This window comes from Morus notabilis, unplaced genomic scaffold (assembly GCF_000414095.1).
Source record: "Morus notabilis unplaced genomic scaffold, ASM41409v2 Scaffold816, whole genome shotgun sequence".
NCBI classification, from domain to species: Eukaryota; Viridiplantae; Streptophyta; class Magnoliopsida; order Rosales; family Moraceae; genus Morus; species Morus notabilis.
The window spans coordinates 67,053-79,561 of NW_010367329.1; positions in this window are offsets into that span (position 1 = coordinate 67,053).

Sequence of the window (12,509 nt, forward strand, 5' to 3'; positions counted from 1 at the left end):
TTCTAAATAAACCCATGTACACGTTAAAGAGAAAACATCTATTCATACATTTGGTCTGTGTATGTTTTTGCTTTCATACAAACAAGAGCATTGAATAATGCACCTCTTGCATGCTACCAATAAACTGCATTTTTTTTTTCTTCTCTTGTTCTAATGGACAATAGCCCAAACAAGTAAATATAAACAGACGATACTCACATGAATTGAAAATAGAAGTTAGGGCGCGTGAAAATCACTTGTGGGGTTTATACAATTATTCAACTCACACGTTTGAATTGATTTTTTCCATGAAGAAAAATGTTCTTACAAAGAACGTGACAATAACACATTTGGAAATTGAATACCAAAGATAACCCCGGATGTAGCACTGAAGGATAGCATCCTATCATATGTATACGTAGAAAAACATGGAATTTATTGGAATAACATTTTAAGAATAACAAAAGTCCGATCTATTGGTGTGAAGGATACAACCATCCCTCAAACCACTTCGCCATCAAATCGAAGTATCCAGACCGGTTATTTTGGTCTGTTTGGTTTGTAAATTTTTTGAACATAAATTAAAATTTGTTTAAATTTTAATTAGAGAAAATACAACAATTTTTTTTTTTAGTTTAACCCGTGAAACAAACAAGGGTAAGCAGCAAGCTCATGTACCCTTTTGAACTGTGTCTAAATTCTAAAGATTTTGATAAGCAAAAAAGGATGACGTTCAAAGTTAATTGTAGCAGAAGCCAACGGCAAAGGGATAATGGAACAAAATTGAAAAAGAACCAAAGGAGACCAAGTAAATTTCAGCCCCTTTTCCTTTTTTCTTTTTCTTTTAATTTAATATGCATATGGATATGAGTAAAGTGACGAAGAAGACTCAGGCTCCGTTCACTTCGCTGATTCGAGTTTTTCTACAGTAAAAAGTTCTCATAAACAATCACATCTAACTTTTTTACTACAGTAAAAAGCTCTCACATAAAATCACATCTAAACTCGAATTCTAAACTCAAATCAGCGAAGTGAACGGAGCCTACTACAGTAAAAAGCTCTCAATTTGCTATGAGTTCTAGTACTATTGTCATTGATAATACTTGTGCAATTGTTATTTATCAGGATCCTACTGTTGATGCAAAATAAGGCTGTGGAAGGAGAAGCACACAAACATAACATCTTGAGCCACAACCACACATTGACAATGTGACAAAATCTCCGATTTTGTTAGCTAATCAAAATTTCTAAGGTGGGGTCTTAGTGGAAATTTCTAGGACATTTTAGGCAAAAAAAAAAAAAAAAAGGTAAAAGGAGTCCCCATGATGAACAGACATGCTCTAAAAGGGTTAATTTGACTCTCTTTTTTTTTTTTTTTTTTTTTTTTTTTTTTTTTTTCTAAAAAGGATTAATTTGACCTTTGTTCTTATGTGCGTGTGATTTTCTTGCTAACCAACTTATGCCTCTTGGCTCATGAACAAGGGATGGTAACATACCACATGGAAAAATCTTTATTGGGATCTTTGATTCCCAAATGAGAATTGGTCCCCATGTGATGCTAAATAATTCAATAAAAGCGCATGTGATTTTTGTGGGTCTAATGACTTTTATCATTACATCTCTGTCAAGTAGGTATTTGTTACAAATTTTCTCAGTTTTTTTTTGCCCCTCTTAAAAAGGACATAAAAATTTCGAAATAATCTCTTCCATACGAACATGGCCTGCTGGGAGGGGACCAGTGGTGAGTTGCTTTCTTATTGAAGAGGCGAAAAATTGACATGAAACAAAAATTAGATGTGTACTTAAAAAAAAAAAAAAAAAAAAAAAACAGATGTTTCGGGAGCATTTTAAACAAAAAGAAAGAACATAATTTTACATGTCGAAATATAATTACGAACTTAAAATATTTTACAAATAGATAAATTAACATGATTATAGAAATTCCTATTCAATTTTATAACATGCGAGTCATTATAAAAATTATTGTGTAATTTCATTTTTTCTAAAGTATTTTTTAAAAAAATTGATGTATTTCAACTCTCCTTTTACAAAAATGCCATGTCGTGTAATTTTATTGACAGCCTTTTTTATGTAATTAGTAGTACTTGAAACTGGTCCGAGATAGAGAATATCGCAACACATTATAGGATATAGGAAAACTAATACTGACTAAAACCCTTTAACTTATACTTATTAAATTATAACCTCTTGACCGAACATAATTAGAATGACCCTATCTCAACTGTTAAAATTTTTCAAAATGCTGATAATGCTCATGAACCAGTAAAAAACAGTTTGATTCCTAAATTCTACATAAAATAACGATTTTACTCTCAAACATCATACATCCAATTTTTTTTCTAGTACTAATTCTATTTTGATGCCAGACTTTTAAAATGTCCCGAAGTTAGTTTTTAAGGTTTTACTACAATATTGATTTTAAAGGAAAAAAAAAAGAGCATTCTACAATATTATGAAAACGTGCACTACCATTATTAGTCTAAAGCAATCTGAAACATCAAAAATTCCATTTATGGAAAACCCCATAATTTCCTAATTTGAGCCGCTTAATTGAAATTTTTTCCTGGTACAAAATGTGACAACTTTGGATAGAGACTGGAATTATAAATTTCTCAACCCGACGACTGGAATAGAATTATATAAAGGGTCTAGATAGCAATAATTTGGCCATTAACCAACCTTCCACTTATATGGTCCATTATTTGATATTGGTCGAGAAATTTAATATAGCTATGAATAACACGAAGAAGTTGAATGACAAATAATTTAAATAAGTTGTTAGCTTATTCTTGTCCGTGGTTAAGTCAATTGAGCAAAACCACTTGACTATAGTCTTAGGTAAGGTCCGACCGAAAAAAAAAAAAAAAAAAAAAAAACCTTTTTTTTTGAAAACCAATTGCCTTTAAAAAAAAAAAAAAAAAAAAAAAACATATTTTGTATATAAGTGATGTTGTGGAAGATAATAGGCTTAATCGGTCAACTGGATTTATTTATTAAAGATATTGGTTACTTTTAATGGGTTTTGATTGCGCTCAATTTATATGACTAAATGGGGTTTTTTTTTTTTTTTTTTTTATTCTTGATACTTATGTTTGTCCGTGTACTTTATTATTTTTATTAGTAGATCCAACAAATGTTAAGGGTCAAATTTCTTTATAATCGATGGTCATTTGTGATTATTTTGGAGTATGTAATTTGTTAAATTTAAAATGAAAATTTCCCCTTTAAAAAACAATAATAACTAATAAGCTTTATCGGACATATTTCAACAGCCGAACAACTATAAAACGATTTGTCAGGTCATCCTTTCTCTTGTTTTTACTTTTGCTTTGTCTCTGAATTCTTCGATTCTTCCTTCGCACATGAGATTTCTTTTTATTTTCTTAATGTTGCTCTATATAGCAGTCAAGTTATAGTAAGAAAACGAATTTCATATCCAATATATCGAAGTTACTCATTTTATGTTACTCACATCAAACATGTGAAGTTACTCATGTAAAACATGTTTATTTACTTATTTTATGTTTTAAAATAAATTTTCGTAATTCTTATAATTTTCTACGATAGAAAATTTCATAAAACTAGAGTACCGATATTTTCATCCTTAATTAACTGCACGTAAGATATTTATTTAAACTATTAACATGAATATTGTGCACTAATTATTTATCGTAATTGTGAAAATAAATAATTATAACAAGAATGAAAAAAATATTTATTTTAGTTGTCTACAAAAAATATTTATCAAAAAATATATTTTAATATTAAAGTAAACATAAATATTTATTAAAAAAATATTTATGTAATATTCAAAATTAATATTTGGTTGTCTAAATATTGGACAGAGATTGAGAAAATACATTGGGCTGAAAAAAAATTGACACAAGGCACACTCCTTCATCAAGGTTTTCTATTATCTCGTCTTTAGAGAAAAGAAGGCACAATCAACAAAGGTTGGAAGGAGAATGTCCCGTTTGGTTCATGGATTAGAACCATGATATTAAAACTATTTTCGATTTACGTGTATTTTTTATGAGAGAAAATACTGTAGCGAATCATGAACCATGATTCGAATCAGAGAACGAATCCTCCAACCAAACGGGCTTGAAAAGATAACTTGTTACCGCACAACAGTTTGTACAGGAAAGGAGAATTACAAAGAAGATCAAGAGGTCAAGAAGCCTTGAAGTAGATTTGTTTTGCCAAATCAATATGAACAAATTTATATATTAAGGGGATGTTTCGTACCTAGATTCGTTCCCTGATTCGAATCATGGTTTGTGGTTCGCTACAGTATTTTCTCTCATAAAAAATACACGTAAATCGAAAATAATTCTAATCACATGGTTTTAATCCATGAATCAAACGTGTCACGCCCCCCAAACGGGGTGGGTGACTTGGAGCTCGATTATCGATTAATAAAGCAGATTCCTAGACGAGCCTTACTCAACTGCATTAGAATATAAATTAAACTACCACAGAATTCCGGAGCCTCTGACACACAGGGCTCCACCCCACAAGACATACAGTATCGTACATACATGCTAATGTAAATAATCATTACAACAGACATCAACCACAGTCTAGTTAATCCAAATATTACATAAGTTTACAGAATTTCTCAATTCCTTACATTTTCTTCCAGAAGATGACCACAATCCTCACTTGATTCCAACAACAGCACAACTCAGCTGCTCCGTAGCAAATATCCAGCTACTGTGCACCATTCCTAGAGTCTCCTGGGAAGGGTTTAATACATTTGAAATATAAAACGTGGGCGAAAGGCCCAGTAGGATATAATTTGAAATTACTTTAAAATAAATGAATAATAAGTGAGCGAGGAAATAAATAAAGGAATAGGTAAATAAAATAAGGCATACAGCCCCGACAGAACAGCCAGAACCTCACATCCTTTTTCTCAAAGGAAATATAACTGAAAATAACCGTATTACAGGCTTCAGCAAGTAATTAATACAAATTACTTACCTAACCAAGTGCCTCGCTTACCCGGATCGAGTTTCGGGTTCTGCCCCCGAGGATGCACTCTCCGCATCCTATCTAGGCTTACAGCAATAGACTCTATTACCAATTCACAAGATCTCTTTGTTTAAGAAATCATTCATTAACTTGAACTACTCAAGCCGCGGGCCCCATGACTGGGCAAGCCATGAGGTTCCATGACTAAACAAGCCATGGTTTTCAAAGCATTTTTCTTTCACAAGCCAATCCCTTTCTTTAAAACATTTTCAAGGCCAAAATCCTTTTGAAAACAGGCTCACAAGAAAAATGGATAGAAATCCCACCTCACACGATCAAACCTGGGACTAGCGTTGCCTTTTTTCAGCTTCGGCTTCCTCAAGCCCCTTCAGTCTGAATCTTCAGCGATCACTGATGCAAGACAACACTTTAGGATTAATTCTCATTCCTAAAGCAATCCAAATCTAAATTTCCAACCAAGATTTCCTATTAGTGTGCCCTAATCCATTTTCACGTTTCAAATTATCATTCTAAGGGTTTTCAATCTCAAAATAAGGATTAAAGATGCTAATCCATTTTGTCTCAAGTCCCCAAATGAAACTAATTTGGGTTCTCCCTGAAAATAGGGGTCAAAACAGCAATCTCAGGCCAAACAGGGTCAAACCCGTGTGCACCGGTCGACCGGTGACAGAGCAGTGCAACACTACCGGTCGACCGGTAGTGTGCACACCAGTCGACCGGATCGGTCGATCGGTCAGCCTGTAATCCGGTCAACCGCATAGGTCGACCGGTTTCCATGTGATCCGGTCGACCGCACTGGTCGACCGGTGGAATCAGCTGCGCGAGAGAAGCTCATGGAAATCAGTCCAAAAACCTGCAAATCTAATCCTAAATCGAAATATTTCAAAGGGAAACCACTAGATCTGAGTTCTAGGTCCTAAAACAAGTCCAAAGAACCCAAGATCTCCAATTTCTACTCTTGTTTTACTCAAAAACCATCAAAATCCAGTTTGAACCAAAAATAAGTTTTGAAATTCAAAAACTTGAGATGCAAGAAAGGTTCTTTCAGTAATCTTACCTCAAATCCTTCTCTTGACGTTGAAAACTTCTTTAAATCTTTCCTTGGTTCAAGATCCGTTAGATTTGGGACAAAAATGAGAGAGAGAGAGAGATGCACGGGAAAGTGAGAGAGAGAGATGCACGGGAAGGAAAAGGAAAGAAAAGGAAAAGAAAAGAAAAGAAAAAGAAAAGAAAAGGAAAAAGAAAAGAAAATGACATGTGTACAATATTTTAAAAAAGCAGTCCAGAAATGCGCCCATACACATTTCTGGGTTAAAATAAATTACTGAGAATAATTTAAATACCTTAGAACTATTTAAACTCACACGGGTCAGAACATTTATTAATTTATACTCAATTAATAATCCAGATTAGGCATACTAATAATCTCAATTACCTTAATTGATCTCAATTAATTCTTCAGGGTGTTACAGCTCCACCCCCTTAGGCAATTTCGTCCCCGAAATTAAAGCCTACCTCAAAGTGTGAATAGATGCAGATACTGCTCCTGCATCGTCGTTTCAAGCTCCCATGTCACTTTTTCAATTCTATGGTGCTGCCATAATACTTTTACTAGAGGAATCTCACGATGACGCAGACTCTTTACCTTCCGGTCAAGAATCTGAACTGGTGCATCCTCGTACGACGCGTCATACAGTATCAGAACGTCAAACTATTGCACTACAGCTTCCGGCTCAGGTTGACATTTCTAAAGCATGGAGACATGAAACACGTCATACACGTGAGAAAGTTCAGGCAGTAAAGCCAACCGATAAGCCACTACTCCGACTCGTTGCACGATCAGAAATGGTCCCACATACCTTGGTGAGAGTTTCCCTTTCACACCAAACCGAACGACTCTCTTGCGTGGGGAAACCTTCAGCAAGACAAAGTCGCCTTCTTGGAATTCCAAATGCCTACGCCTTCTGTTAGCATAACTTTTCTGACGACTTTGAGCTGTCAACAGTCGTTCTCGAATCACAGCTATCTTCTCATTATTCTCTTGAATGACATCCGGTCCAGTATTCAGTCGATCCTCTGGTTCCAACCAACAAACAGACGACCTACAAGGACGACCATACAGAGCTTCAAACAGTGCCATTCCAATACTGGCCTGATAGTTGTTGTTATAAGTAAACTGAGCCAGATGCAGGTAATTCTTCTAGTTTCCACCAAATTCCAGAATACAAGCACGAAGCATATCCTCCAGAATCTGAATTACCCTTTCAGATTGCCCATCAGTATGAGGATGGAATGCTATGCTGAAATTTAAGTCTGTTCCCATAGCTTCCTGGAAACTCCTCTAATACCTTGCATTAAAACGCGTGTCATGATCTGACGTGATAGACAATGGCACTCCATGTAGCCTCACGATGTGCTCCAGGTACAATTATGACAGAATCTTCTGAGAATACGTCGCACGGAACGGTATGAAGTGTGCGGACTTCGTCAACGTGTCCACCACCACCCAGATGGCATCGTGCTTCAGCTCGGTTCTCGGTAGCCCCATCAGAAAGTCCATAGTGATGTGCTCCCATTTCCATCCAGGGACAGGAAGAGGTTGTAACTCTCCCGCCGGCTTCTGATGCTCAGCTTTAATCCGGAGGCAAGTAACATATTCTGAGACATACTCACGAACGTCCCTTTTCATGCCTCTCTACCAGTACTGTCTTTTCAGGTCCTGGTACATCTTTGTACTTCCCGGATGTATAGCATACCTCGACTTATGTGCCTCTTGCAAAATCGTCTTCTTTACCTCACCCACCTTAGGAACAGTAAGGCGGTTGCAGAAATACAAGACTCCATCCTCTCGGATTCTCTAATCCTCGAATTGTTCTCCATTCTGGATTCGAATCCAGATTCCTTGGAGGTGTGGATCCTGCAATTGATTCTGCTTAACCCGTTGCACAATATTCGGTGTAGAGACCAGACTATACACCATAGCCTGGTTATGATCTTCGTAGAACTGAAGATCGTACTCACTCACCACTTCAGTCCTTTTCCAATCTTCCAAAGCTAATGACGCCAGAGTCCCCGTCGTCTTCCTGCTAAGGGCATCAGCCACTACATTAGCTTTTCCAGGATGATATTGCAGAGTGAAATCGTAATCTTCCATATACTTCACCCATCTCCTTTGCCTAAGATTCAAGTCTTTCTGAGTAAACAAGTACTTCAGACTTTTATGGTCGAAAAAGACCTGAAACTTTGCTCCATAGAGATAACCTTCAAAGTAAATATTACCGCTGCTAGCTCCAAATCATGAGTGGGGTAATTTCGTTCATGTGGTCTTAATTAGCGAGATGCGTACGCTACCACGCGTCCCCCTTACATTAAGACACAGCCAAGCCCACTCCCCGAGGCGTCAGAATACACCTCATATGGTTCCTCACTATCAGGAATAGTCAAGATTGGTGCACTTGTCAGTCTGACCTTCAATTCCTGAAAAGCATTTTCACATTCGGCGCCCCACTGGAATCTGACTTCTTTCTTGGTCAACCGAGTCAGCGGTGCAGCAATACTCGAGAAGACTTTCACGAAACGCCGATAGTACCCTGCAAGTCTGAGGAAGTTGCGAATCTCCGTTACATTCTTCGGTCTTTCCCACTGTGGCACAGTCTCAATCTTAGAAGGATCTATAGAAATCCCTTGTCCTGAAATCACATGCCCAAGGAACTTTACTTCTGTCAGCCAGAAGTCACATTTCTCCTTCTTCGCATACAACTGGTGTTCACGAAGAGTTTGAAGAACAATTCTTAAGTGTTGTTCATGTTCTTCCCAAGTCTTCGAGTAAACCAGTATGTCGTCAATAAAGACGATCACGAACCGATCCAAGTACGGCCGGAAAACACGGTTCATTAGATCCATGAATGCAGCCGGGGCATTAGTCAATCCAAACGGCATTACCAGGAACTCGAAGTGTCTATATCGAGTTCTGAAAGCAGTCTTCGGAATGTCTTCCCCCTTAATTTTTAGCTGATGGTACCCATATCTCAAGTCAATCTTAGAGTAGAACCGTGATCCACCCAACTGATCGAATAATTCATCAATCCTTGGCAGTGGGTATTTGTTCTTCACAGTCACCCTGTTCAATTGACGGTAGTCAATGCACAACCGAAGAGATCCGTCGTGCTTCTTCACAAATAGCACCGGTGCACCCCAAGGAGAAGTACTATTCCTGATATATTCCTTTTCTGCCAGCTCCTCAAGCTGCGTTCTCAACTCTTTCATTTCCGCCGGAGCCATCCGGTAGGGAGGAATGGAAATAGGTGCCGTTCCCAGAATCAAATCAATACAGAATTCAATTTCCTGATCTGGCGGTAAACCAAGTAGCTCATCAGGAAATACATCTGTAAACTCATCCACTACAGGGATTCCTGCACTATCTCCAGTTATCTCGGGTTCACCTTCTAGAGCAAGAAGAGAAGAAAAACAAGCTAGATTCCTCCGTCCCCCAACACTGTACTTCAACAGTCGTTCTCCTAGGACTGGATTCATATTTGCCCTATAAGAAATTACTGTTCCAGACTTAGTCATCAAAGTCACTCTCCTACGGTAACAATCAACAATTGCTCTGTATTCTGACAACCAATCCATTCTGAGGACCACATCAAACATGCTCATTAGAATGATAATCAAATCTGCTCTTACTCGCTCACCGCCAATCGTGATTTCACACGATTTACACACACTCAACACCTCCACACTTCCCAGTGGGGAGTTCAAAATCATCGGGACTTCTAAATTCTCAGATTTCAGTTTCAAAGTCCGTACAAAAGAACTTGATATAAACGAGTGTGTGGCACCAGTGTCAAACAACACGTGAGTAAAAGAATGAGAAATTAGAATCATACCCTCAACCACCGCGTTGCTGGTCTGACCTCCAGAACTGCCTCCTGCCAGGGCATAAGCTTGTCCCTGTACTTTCCCTTTCCTTCTGTCACCAACATTAGGCCGCTGGGTCGGAGACCTATACTGTTGCGGCGGAGGTGGTTGTACCGGTCTCGGCGCTTGAGGCCAGAATTGTGTAAACAGAGGTGGTTAATAAGTCGGCACAGGAGGGTATGGCATCTGTTGTGGCTAATATGATGGCATGTACTGTGGTGGCCCTTATTGACTATAGGAAGCGTCACTTTGGGCTTGTTGAGCCGGCGGCTGATTAAGATAATTCCTCCTAATATGACCTACATGCCCACAATGGTGACACCTGGGCCCGTATGGAGCACTTCTGTCACTTCCTGACGAACTACTGCCACCGCTAACCACTCCCCCACTAGGTTGTCCCTGGTTGCGGTTCCTTCTACCACTCCGCTGTGGCCCGCCGGAAACAGATGGTCCCCTAGAAACTGAAACTCTTCTAGCTTGTTCTTTACTATGGTGATAAGCTATGTTATCCTGCTCCACTCTAGTAGCAGCAGCCACCAAATCCCAAAAATTTTGAATTCTTAAAGCCACCAATGACCTCCTCACTAAATTCTTGAGACCCTTCTCGAACTTAAGACATCTAAGGTGTTCAGATTCCACCAAAGATGGCGCAAACCGGGATAGGTCAGTAAACTTAGCCTCATACTCCCTTACAGACATGTCACCTTGCAGTAGAGACATGAATTCTAGCACTTTTTCCTCCCTATAACTCTGATGGAAGTACTGCTCATTGAACAGTGTCTTAAATTGCTCCCAAGTCAGTCCTGTAACATCCATTCTTCTCTTGACCTGTTTCTACCAAGTATTCACTAAGCCTTCCATCTTGTATACCGTAAATTCCACCCAGTATTCATCTGGAACTCCCATAGTACTCAAATGCTTGACTATGGAGTCTAACCAGAACTCTGCCTCCTGGGGTCCTCCCTCACTATTAAACGAGGGGATAGGCGCACGCCTAAATTCTCAGAAGTACCCTTACTTTCGATCCTCAACCGGCCTCTCATTTTGAGCTCTTGTGGCCATGCCTTGAAAGGCAGCATACATGGCATCCAGAAATCCCTGATTCTATTGTGCCGGTTGATTTACTGGCCTACGGCGAGGCGTCATTTCCTTTAACTGAAATAAAAATAGATTGTTCAGTGGATAACAGATGTCACACATGTATGTACAATCCTGGGGTTTTTTAACCTAGGGCTCTGATACCACTCTTGTCACGCCCCCCAAACGGGGTGGGTGACGTGGAGCTCGATTAGGGATTAATAAAGCAGATTCCCAAACGAGCCCCACTCAAATGCATTAGAATATAAATTAAACTACGACAGAATTTCGGAACCTCTAACACACAGGGCTCCACCCCACAGGACATACAGTATCGTACATACATGCTCATGTAAATAATCATTACAACAGACATCAACCACAGTCTAGTTAATATAAATATTACATAAGTTTACAAAATTTCTCAATTCCTTACATTTTATTCCAGAGTATGACCACAATCCTCACTTGATTCCAACAGCAGCACAACTCAGCTGCTCCGTAGCAAATATCCAACTACTGTGCACCGCTCCTAGAGTCTCCTGGGAGGGGTTTAATATATTTGAAATATAAAACGTGAGCGAAAGGCCCAGTAGGATATAATTTGAAATTACTTTAAAATAAATGAATAATAAGTGAGCAAGGAAATAAATAAAGGAATAAGTAAATAAAATAAGGCATTTAGTCCTGATAGAACAGCCGGAACCTCACATCCTTTTTCTCAAAGGAAATATAACTGAAAATAACCGTATTACAAGCTTCAGCAAGTAATTAATACAAATTACTTACCTAACCAAGTGCCTCGCCTACCCGGACCGAGTTTCGGGTTCTGCCCCCGAGGATGCACTCTCCGCATCCTATCTAGGCTTACAGCAATATACTCTATTACCAATTCACAAGATCTCTTTGCTTAAGAAATCATTCATTAACTTTTCTGAAATCGTTTTTATGACCCCACGAACTACTTAGGCTGCAGGCCCCATGACTGGGCAAGCCATGAGGTTCCATGACTAAACAAGCCATGGTTTTCAAAGCATTTTTCTTTCACAAGCCAATCCCTTTCTTTAAAACATTTTCAAGGCCAAAATCCTTTTGAAAACAGGCTCACAAGGGAAAGGGATAAAAATCCTACCTCACACGATCAAACCTGGGACTAGCGTTGCCTTTTTTCGGCTTCCGCTTCCTCAAGCCCCTTCAGTCTGAATCCTCAACGATCACTGATGCAAGACAACACTTTAGGATTAATTCTCATTCCTAAAGAAATCCAAATCTCAATTTCCAACCAAGATTTCCTATTAGTGTGCCCTAATCCATTTTCATGTTTCAAATTATCATTCCAAGGGTTTTCAATCTTAAAATAAGGATTAAAGATGCTAATCCATTTTGTCTCAAGTCCCCAAATGAAACTAATTTGGGTTCTCCCCGTAAACAGGGGTCAAAACAACAATCTCAGGCCAAATAGGGTCAAACCCGTGTGCACCGATCGACCGGTGACAGAGTAGTGCAACACTATC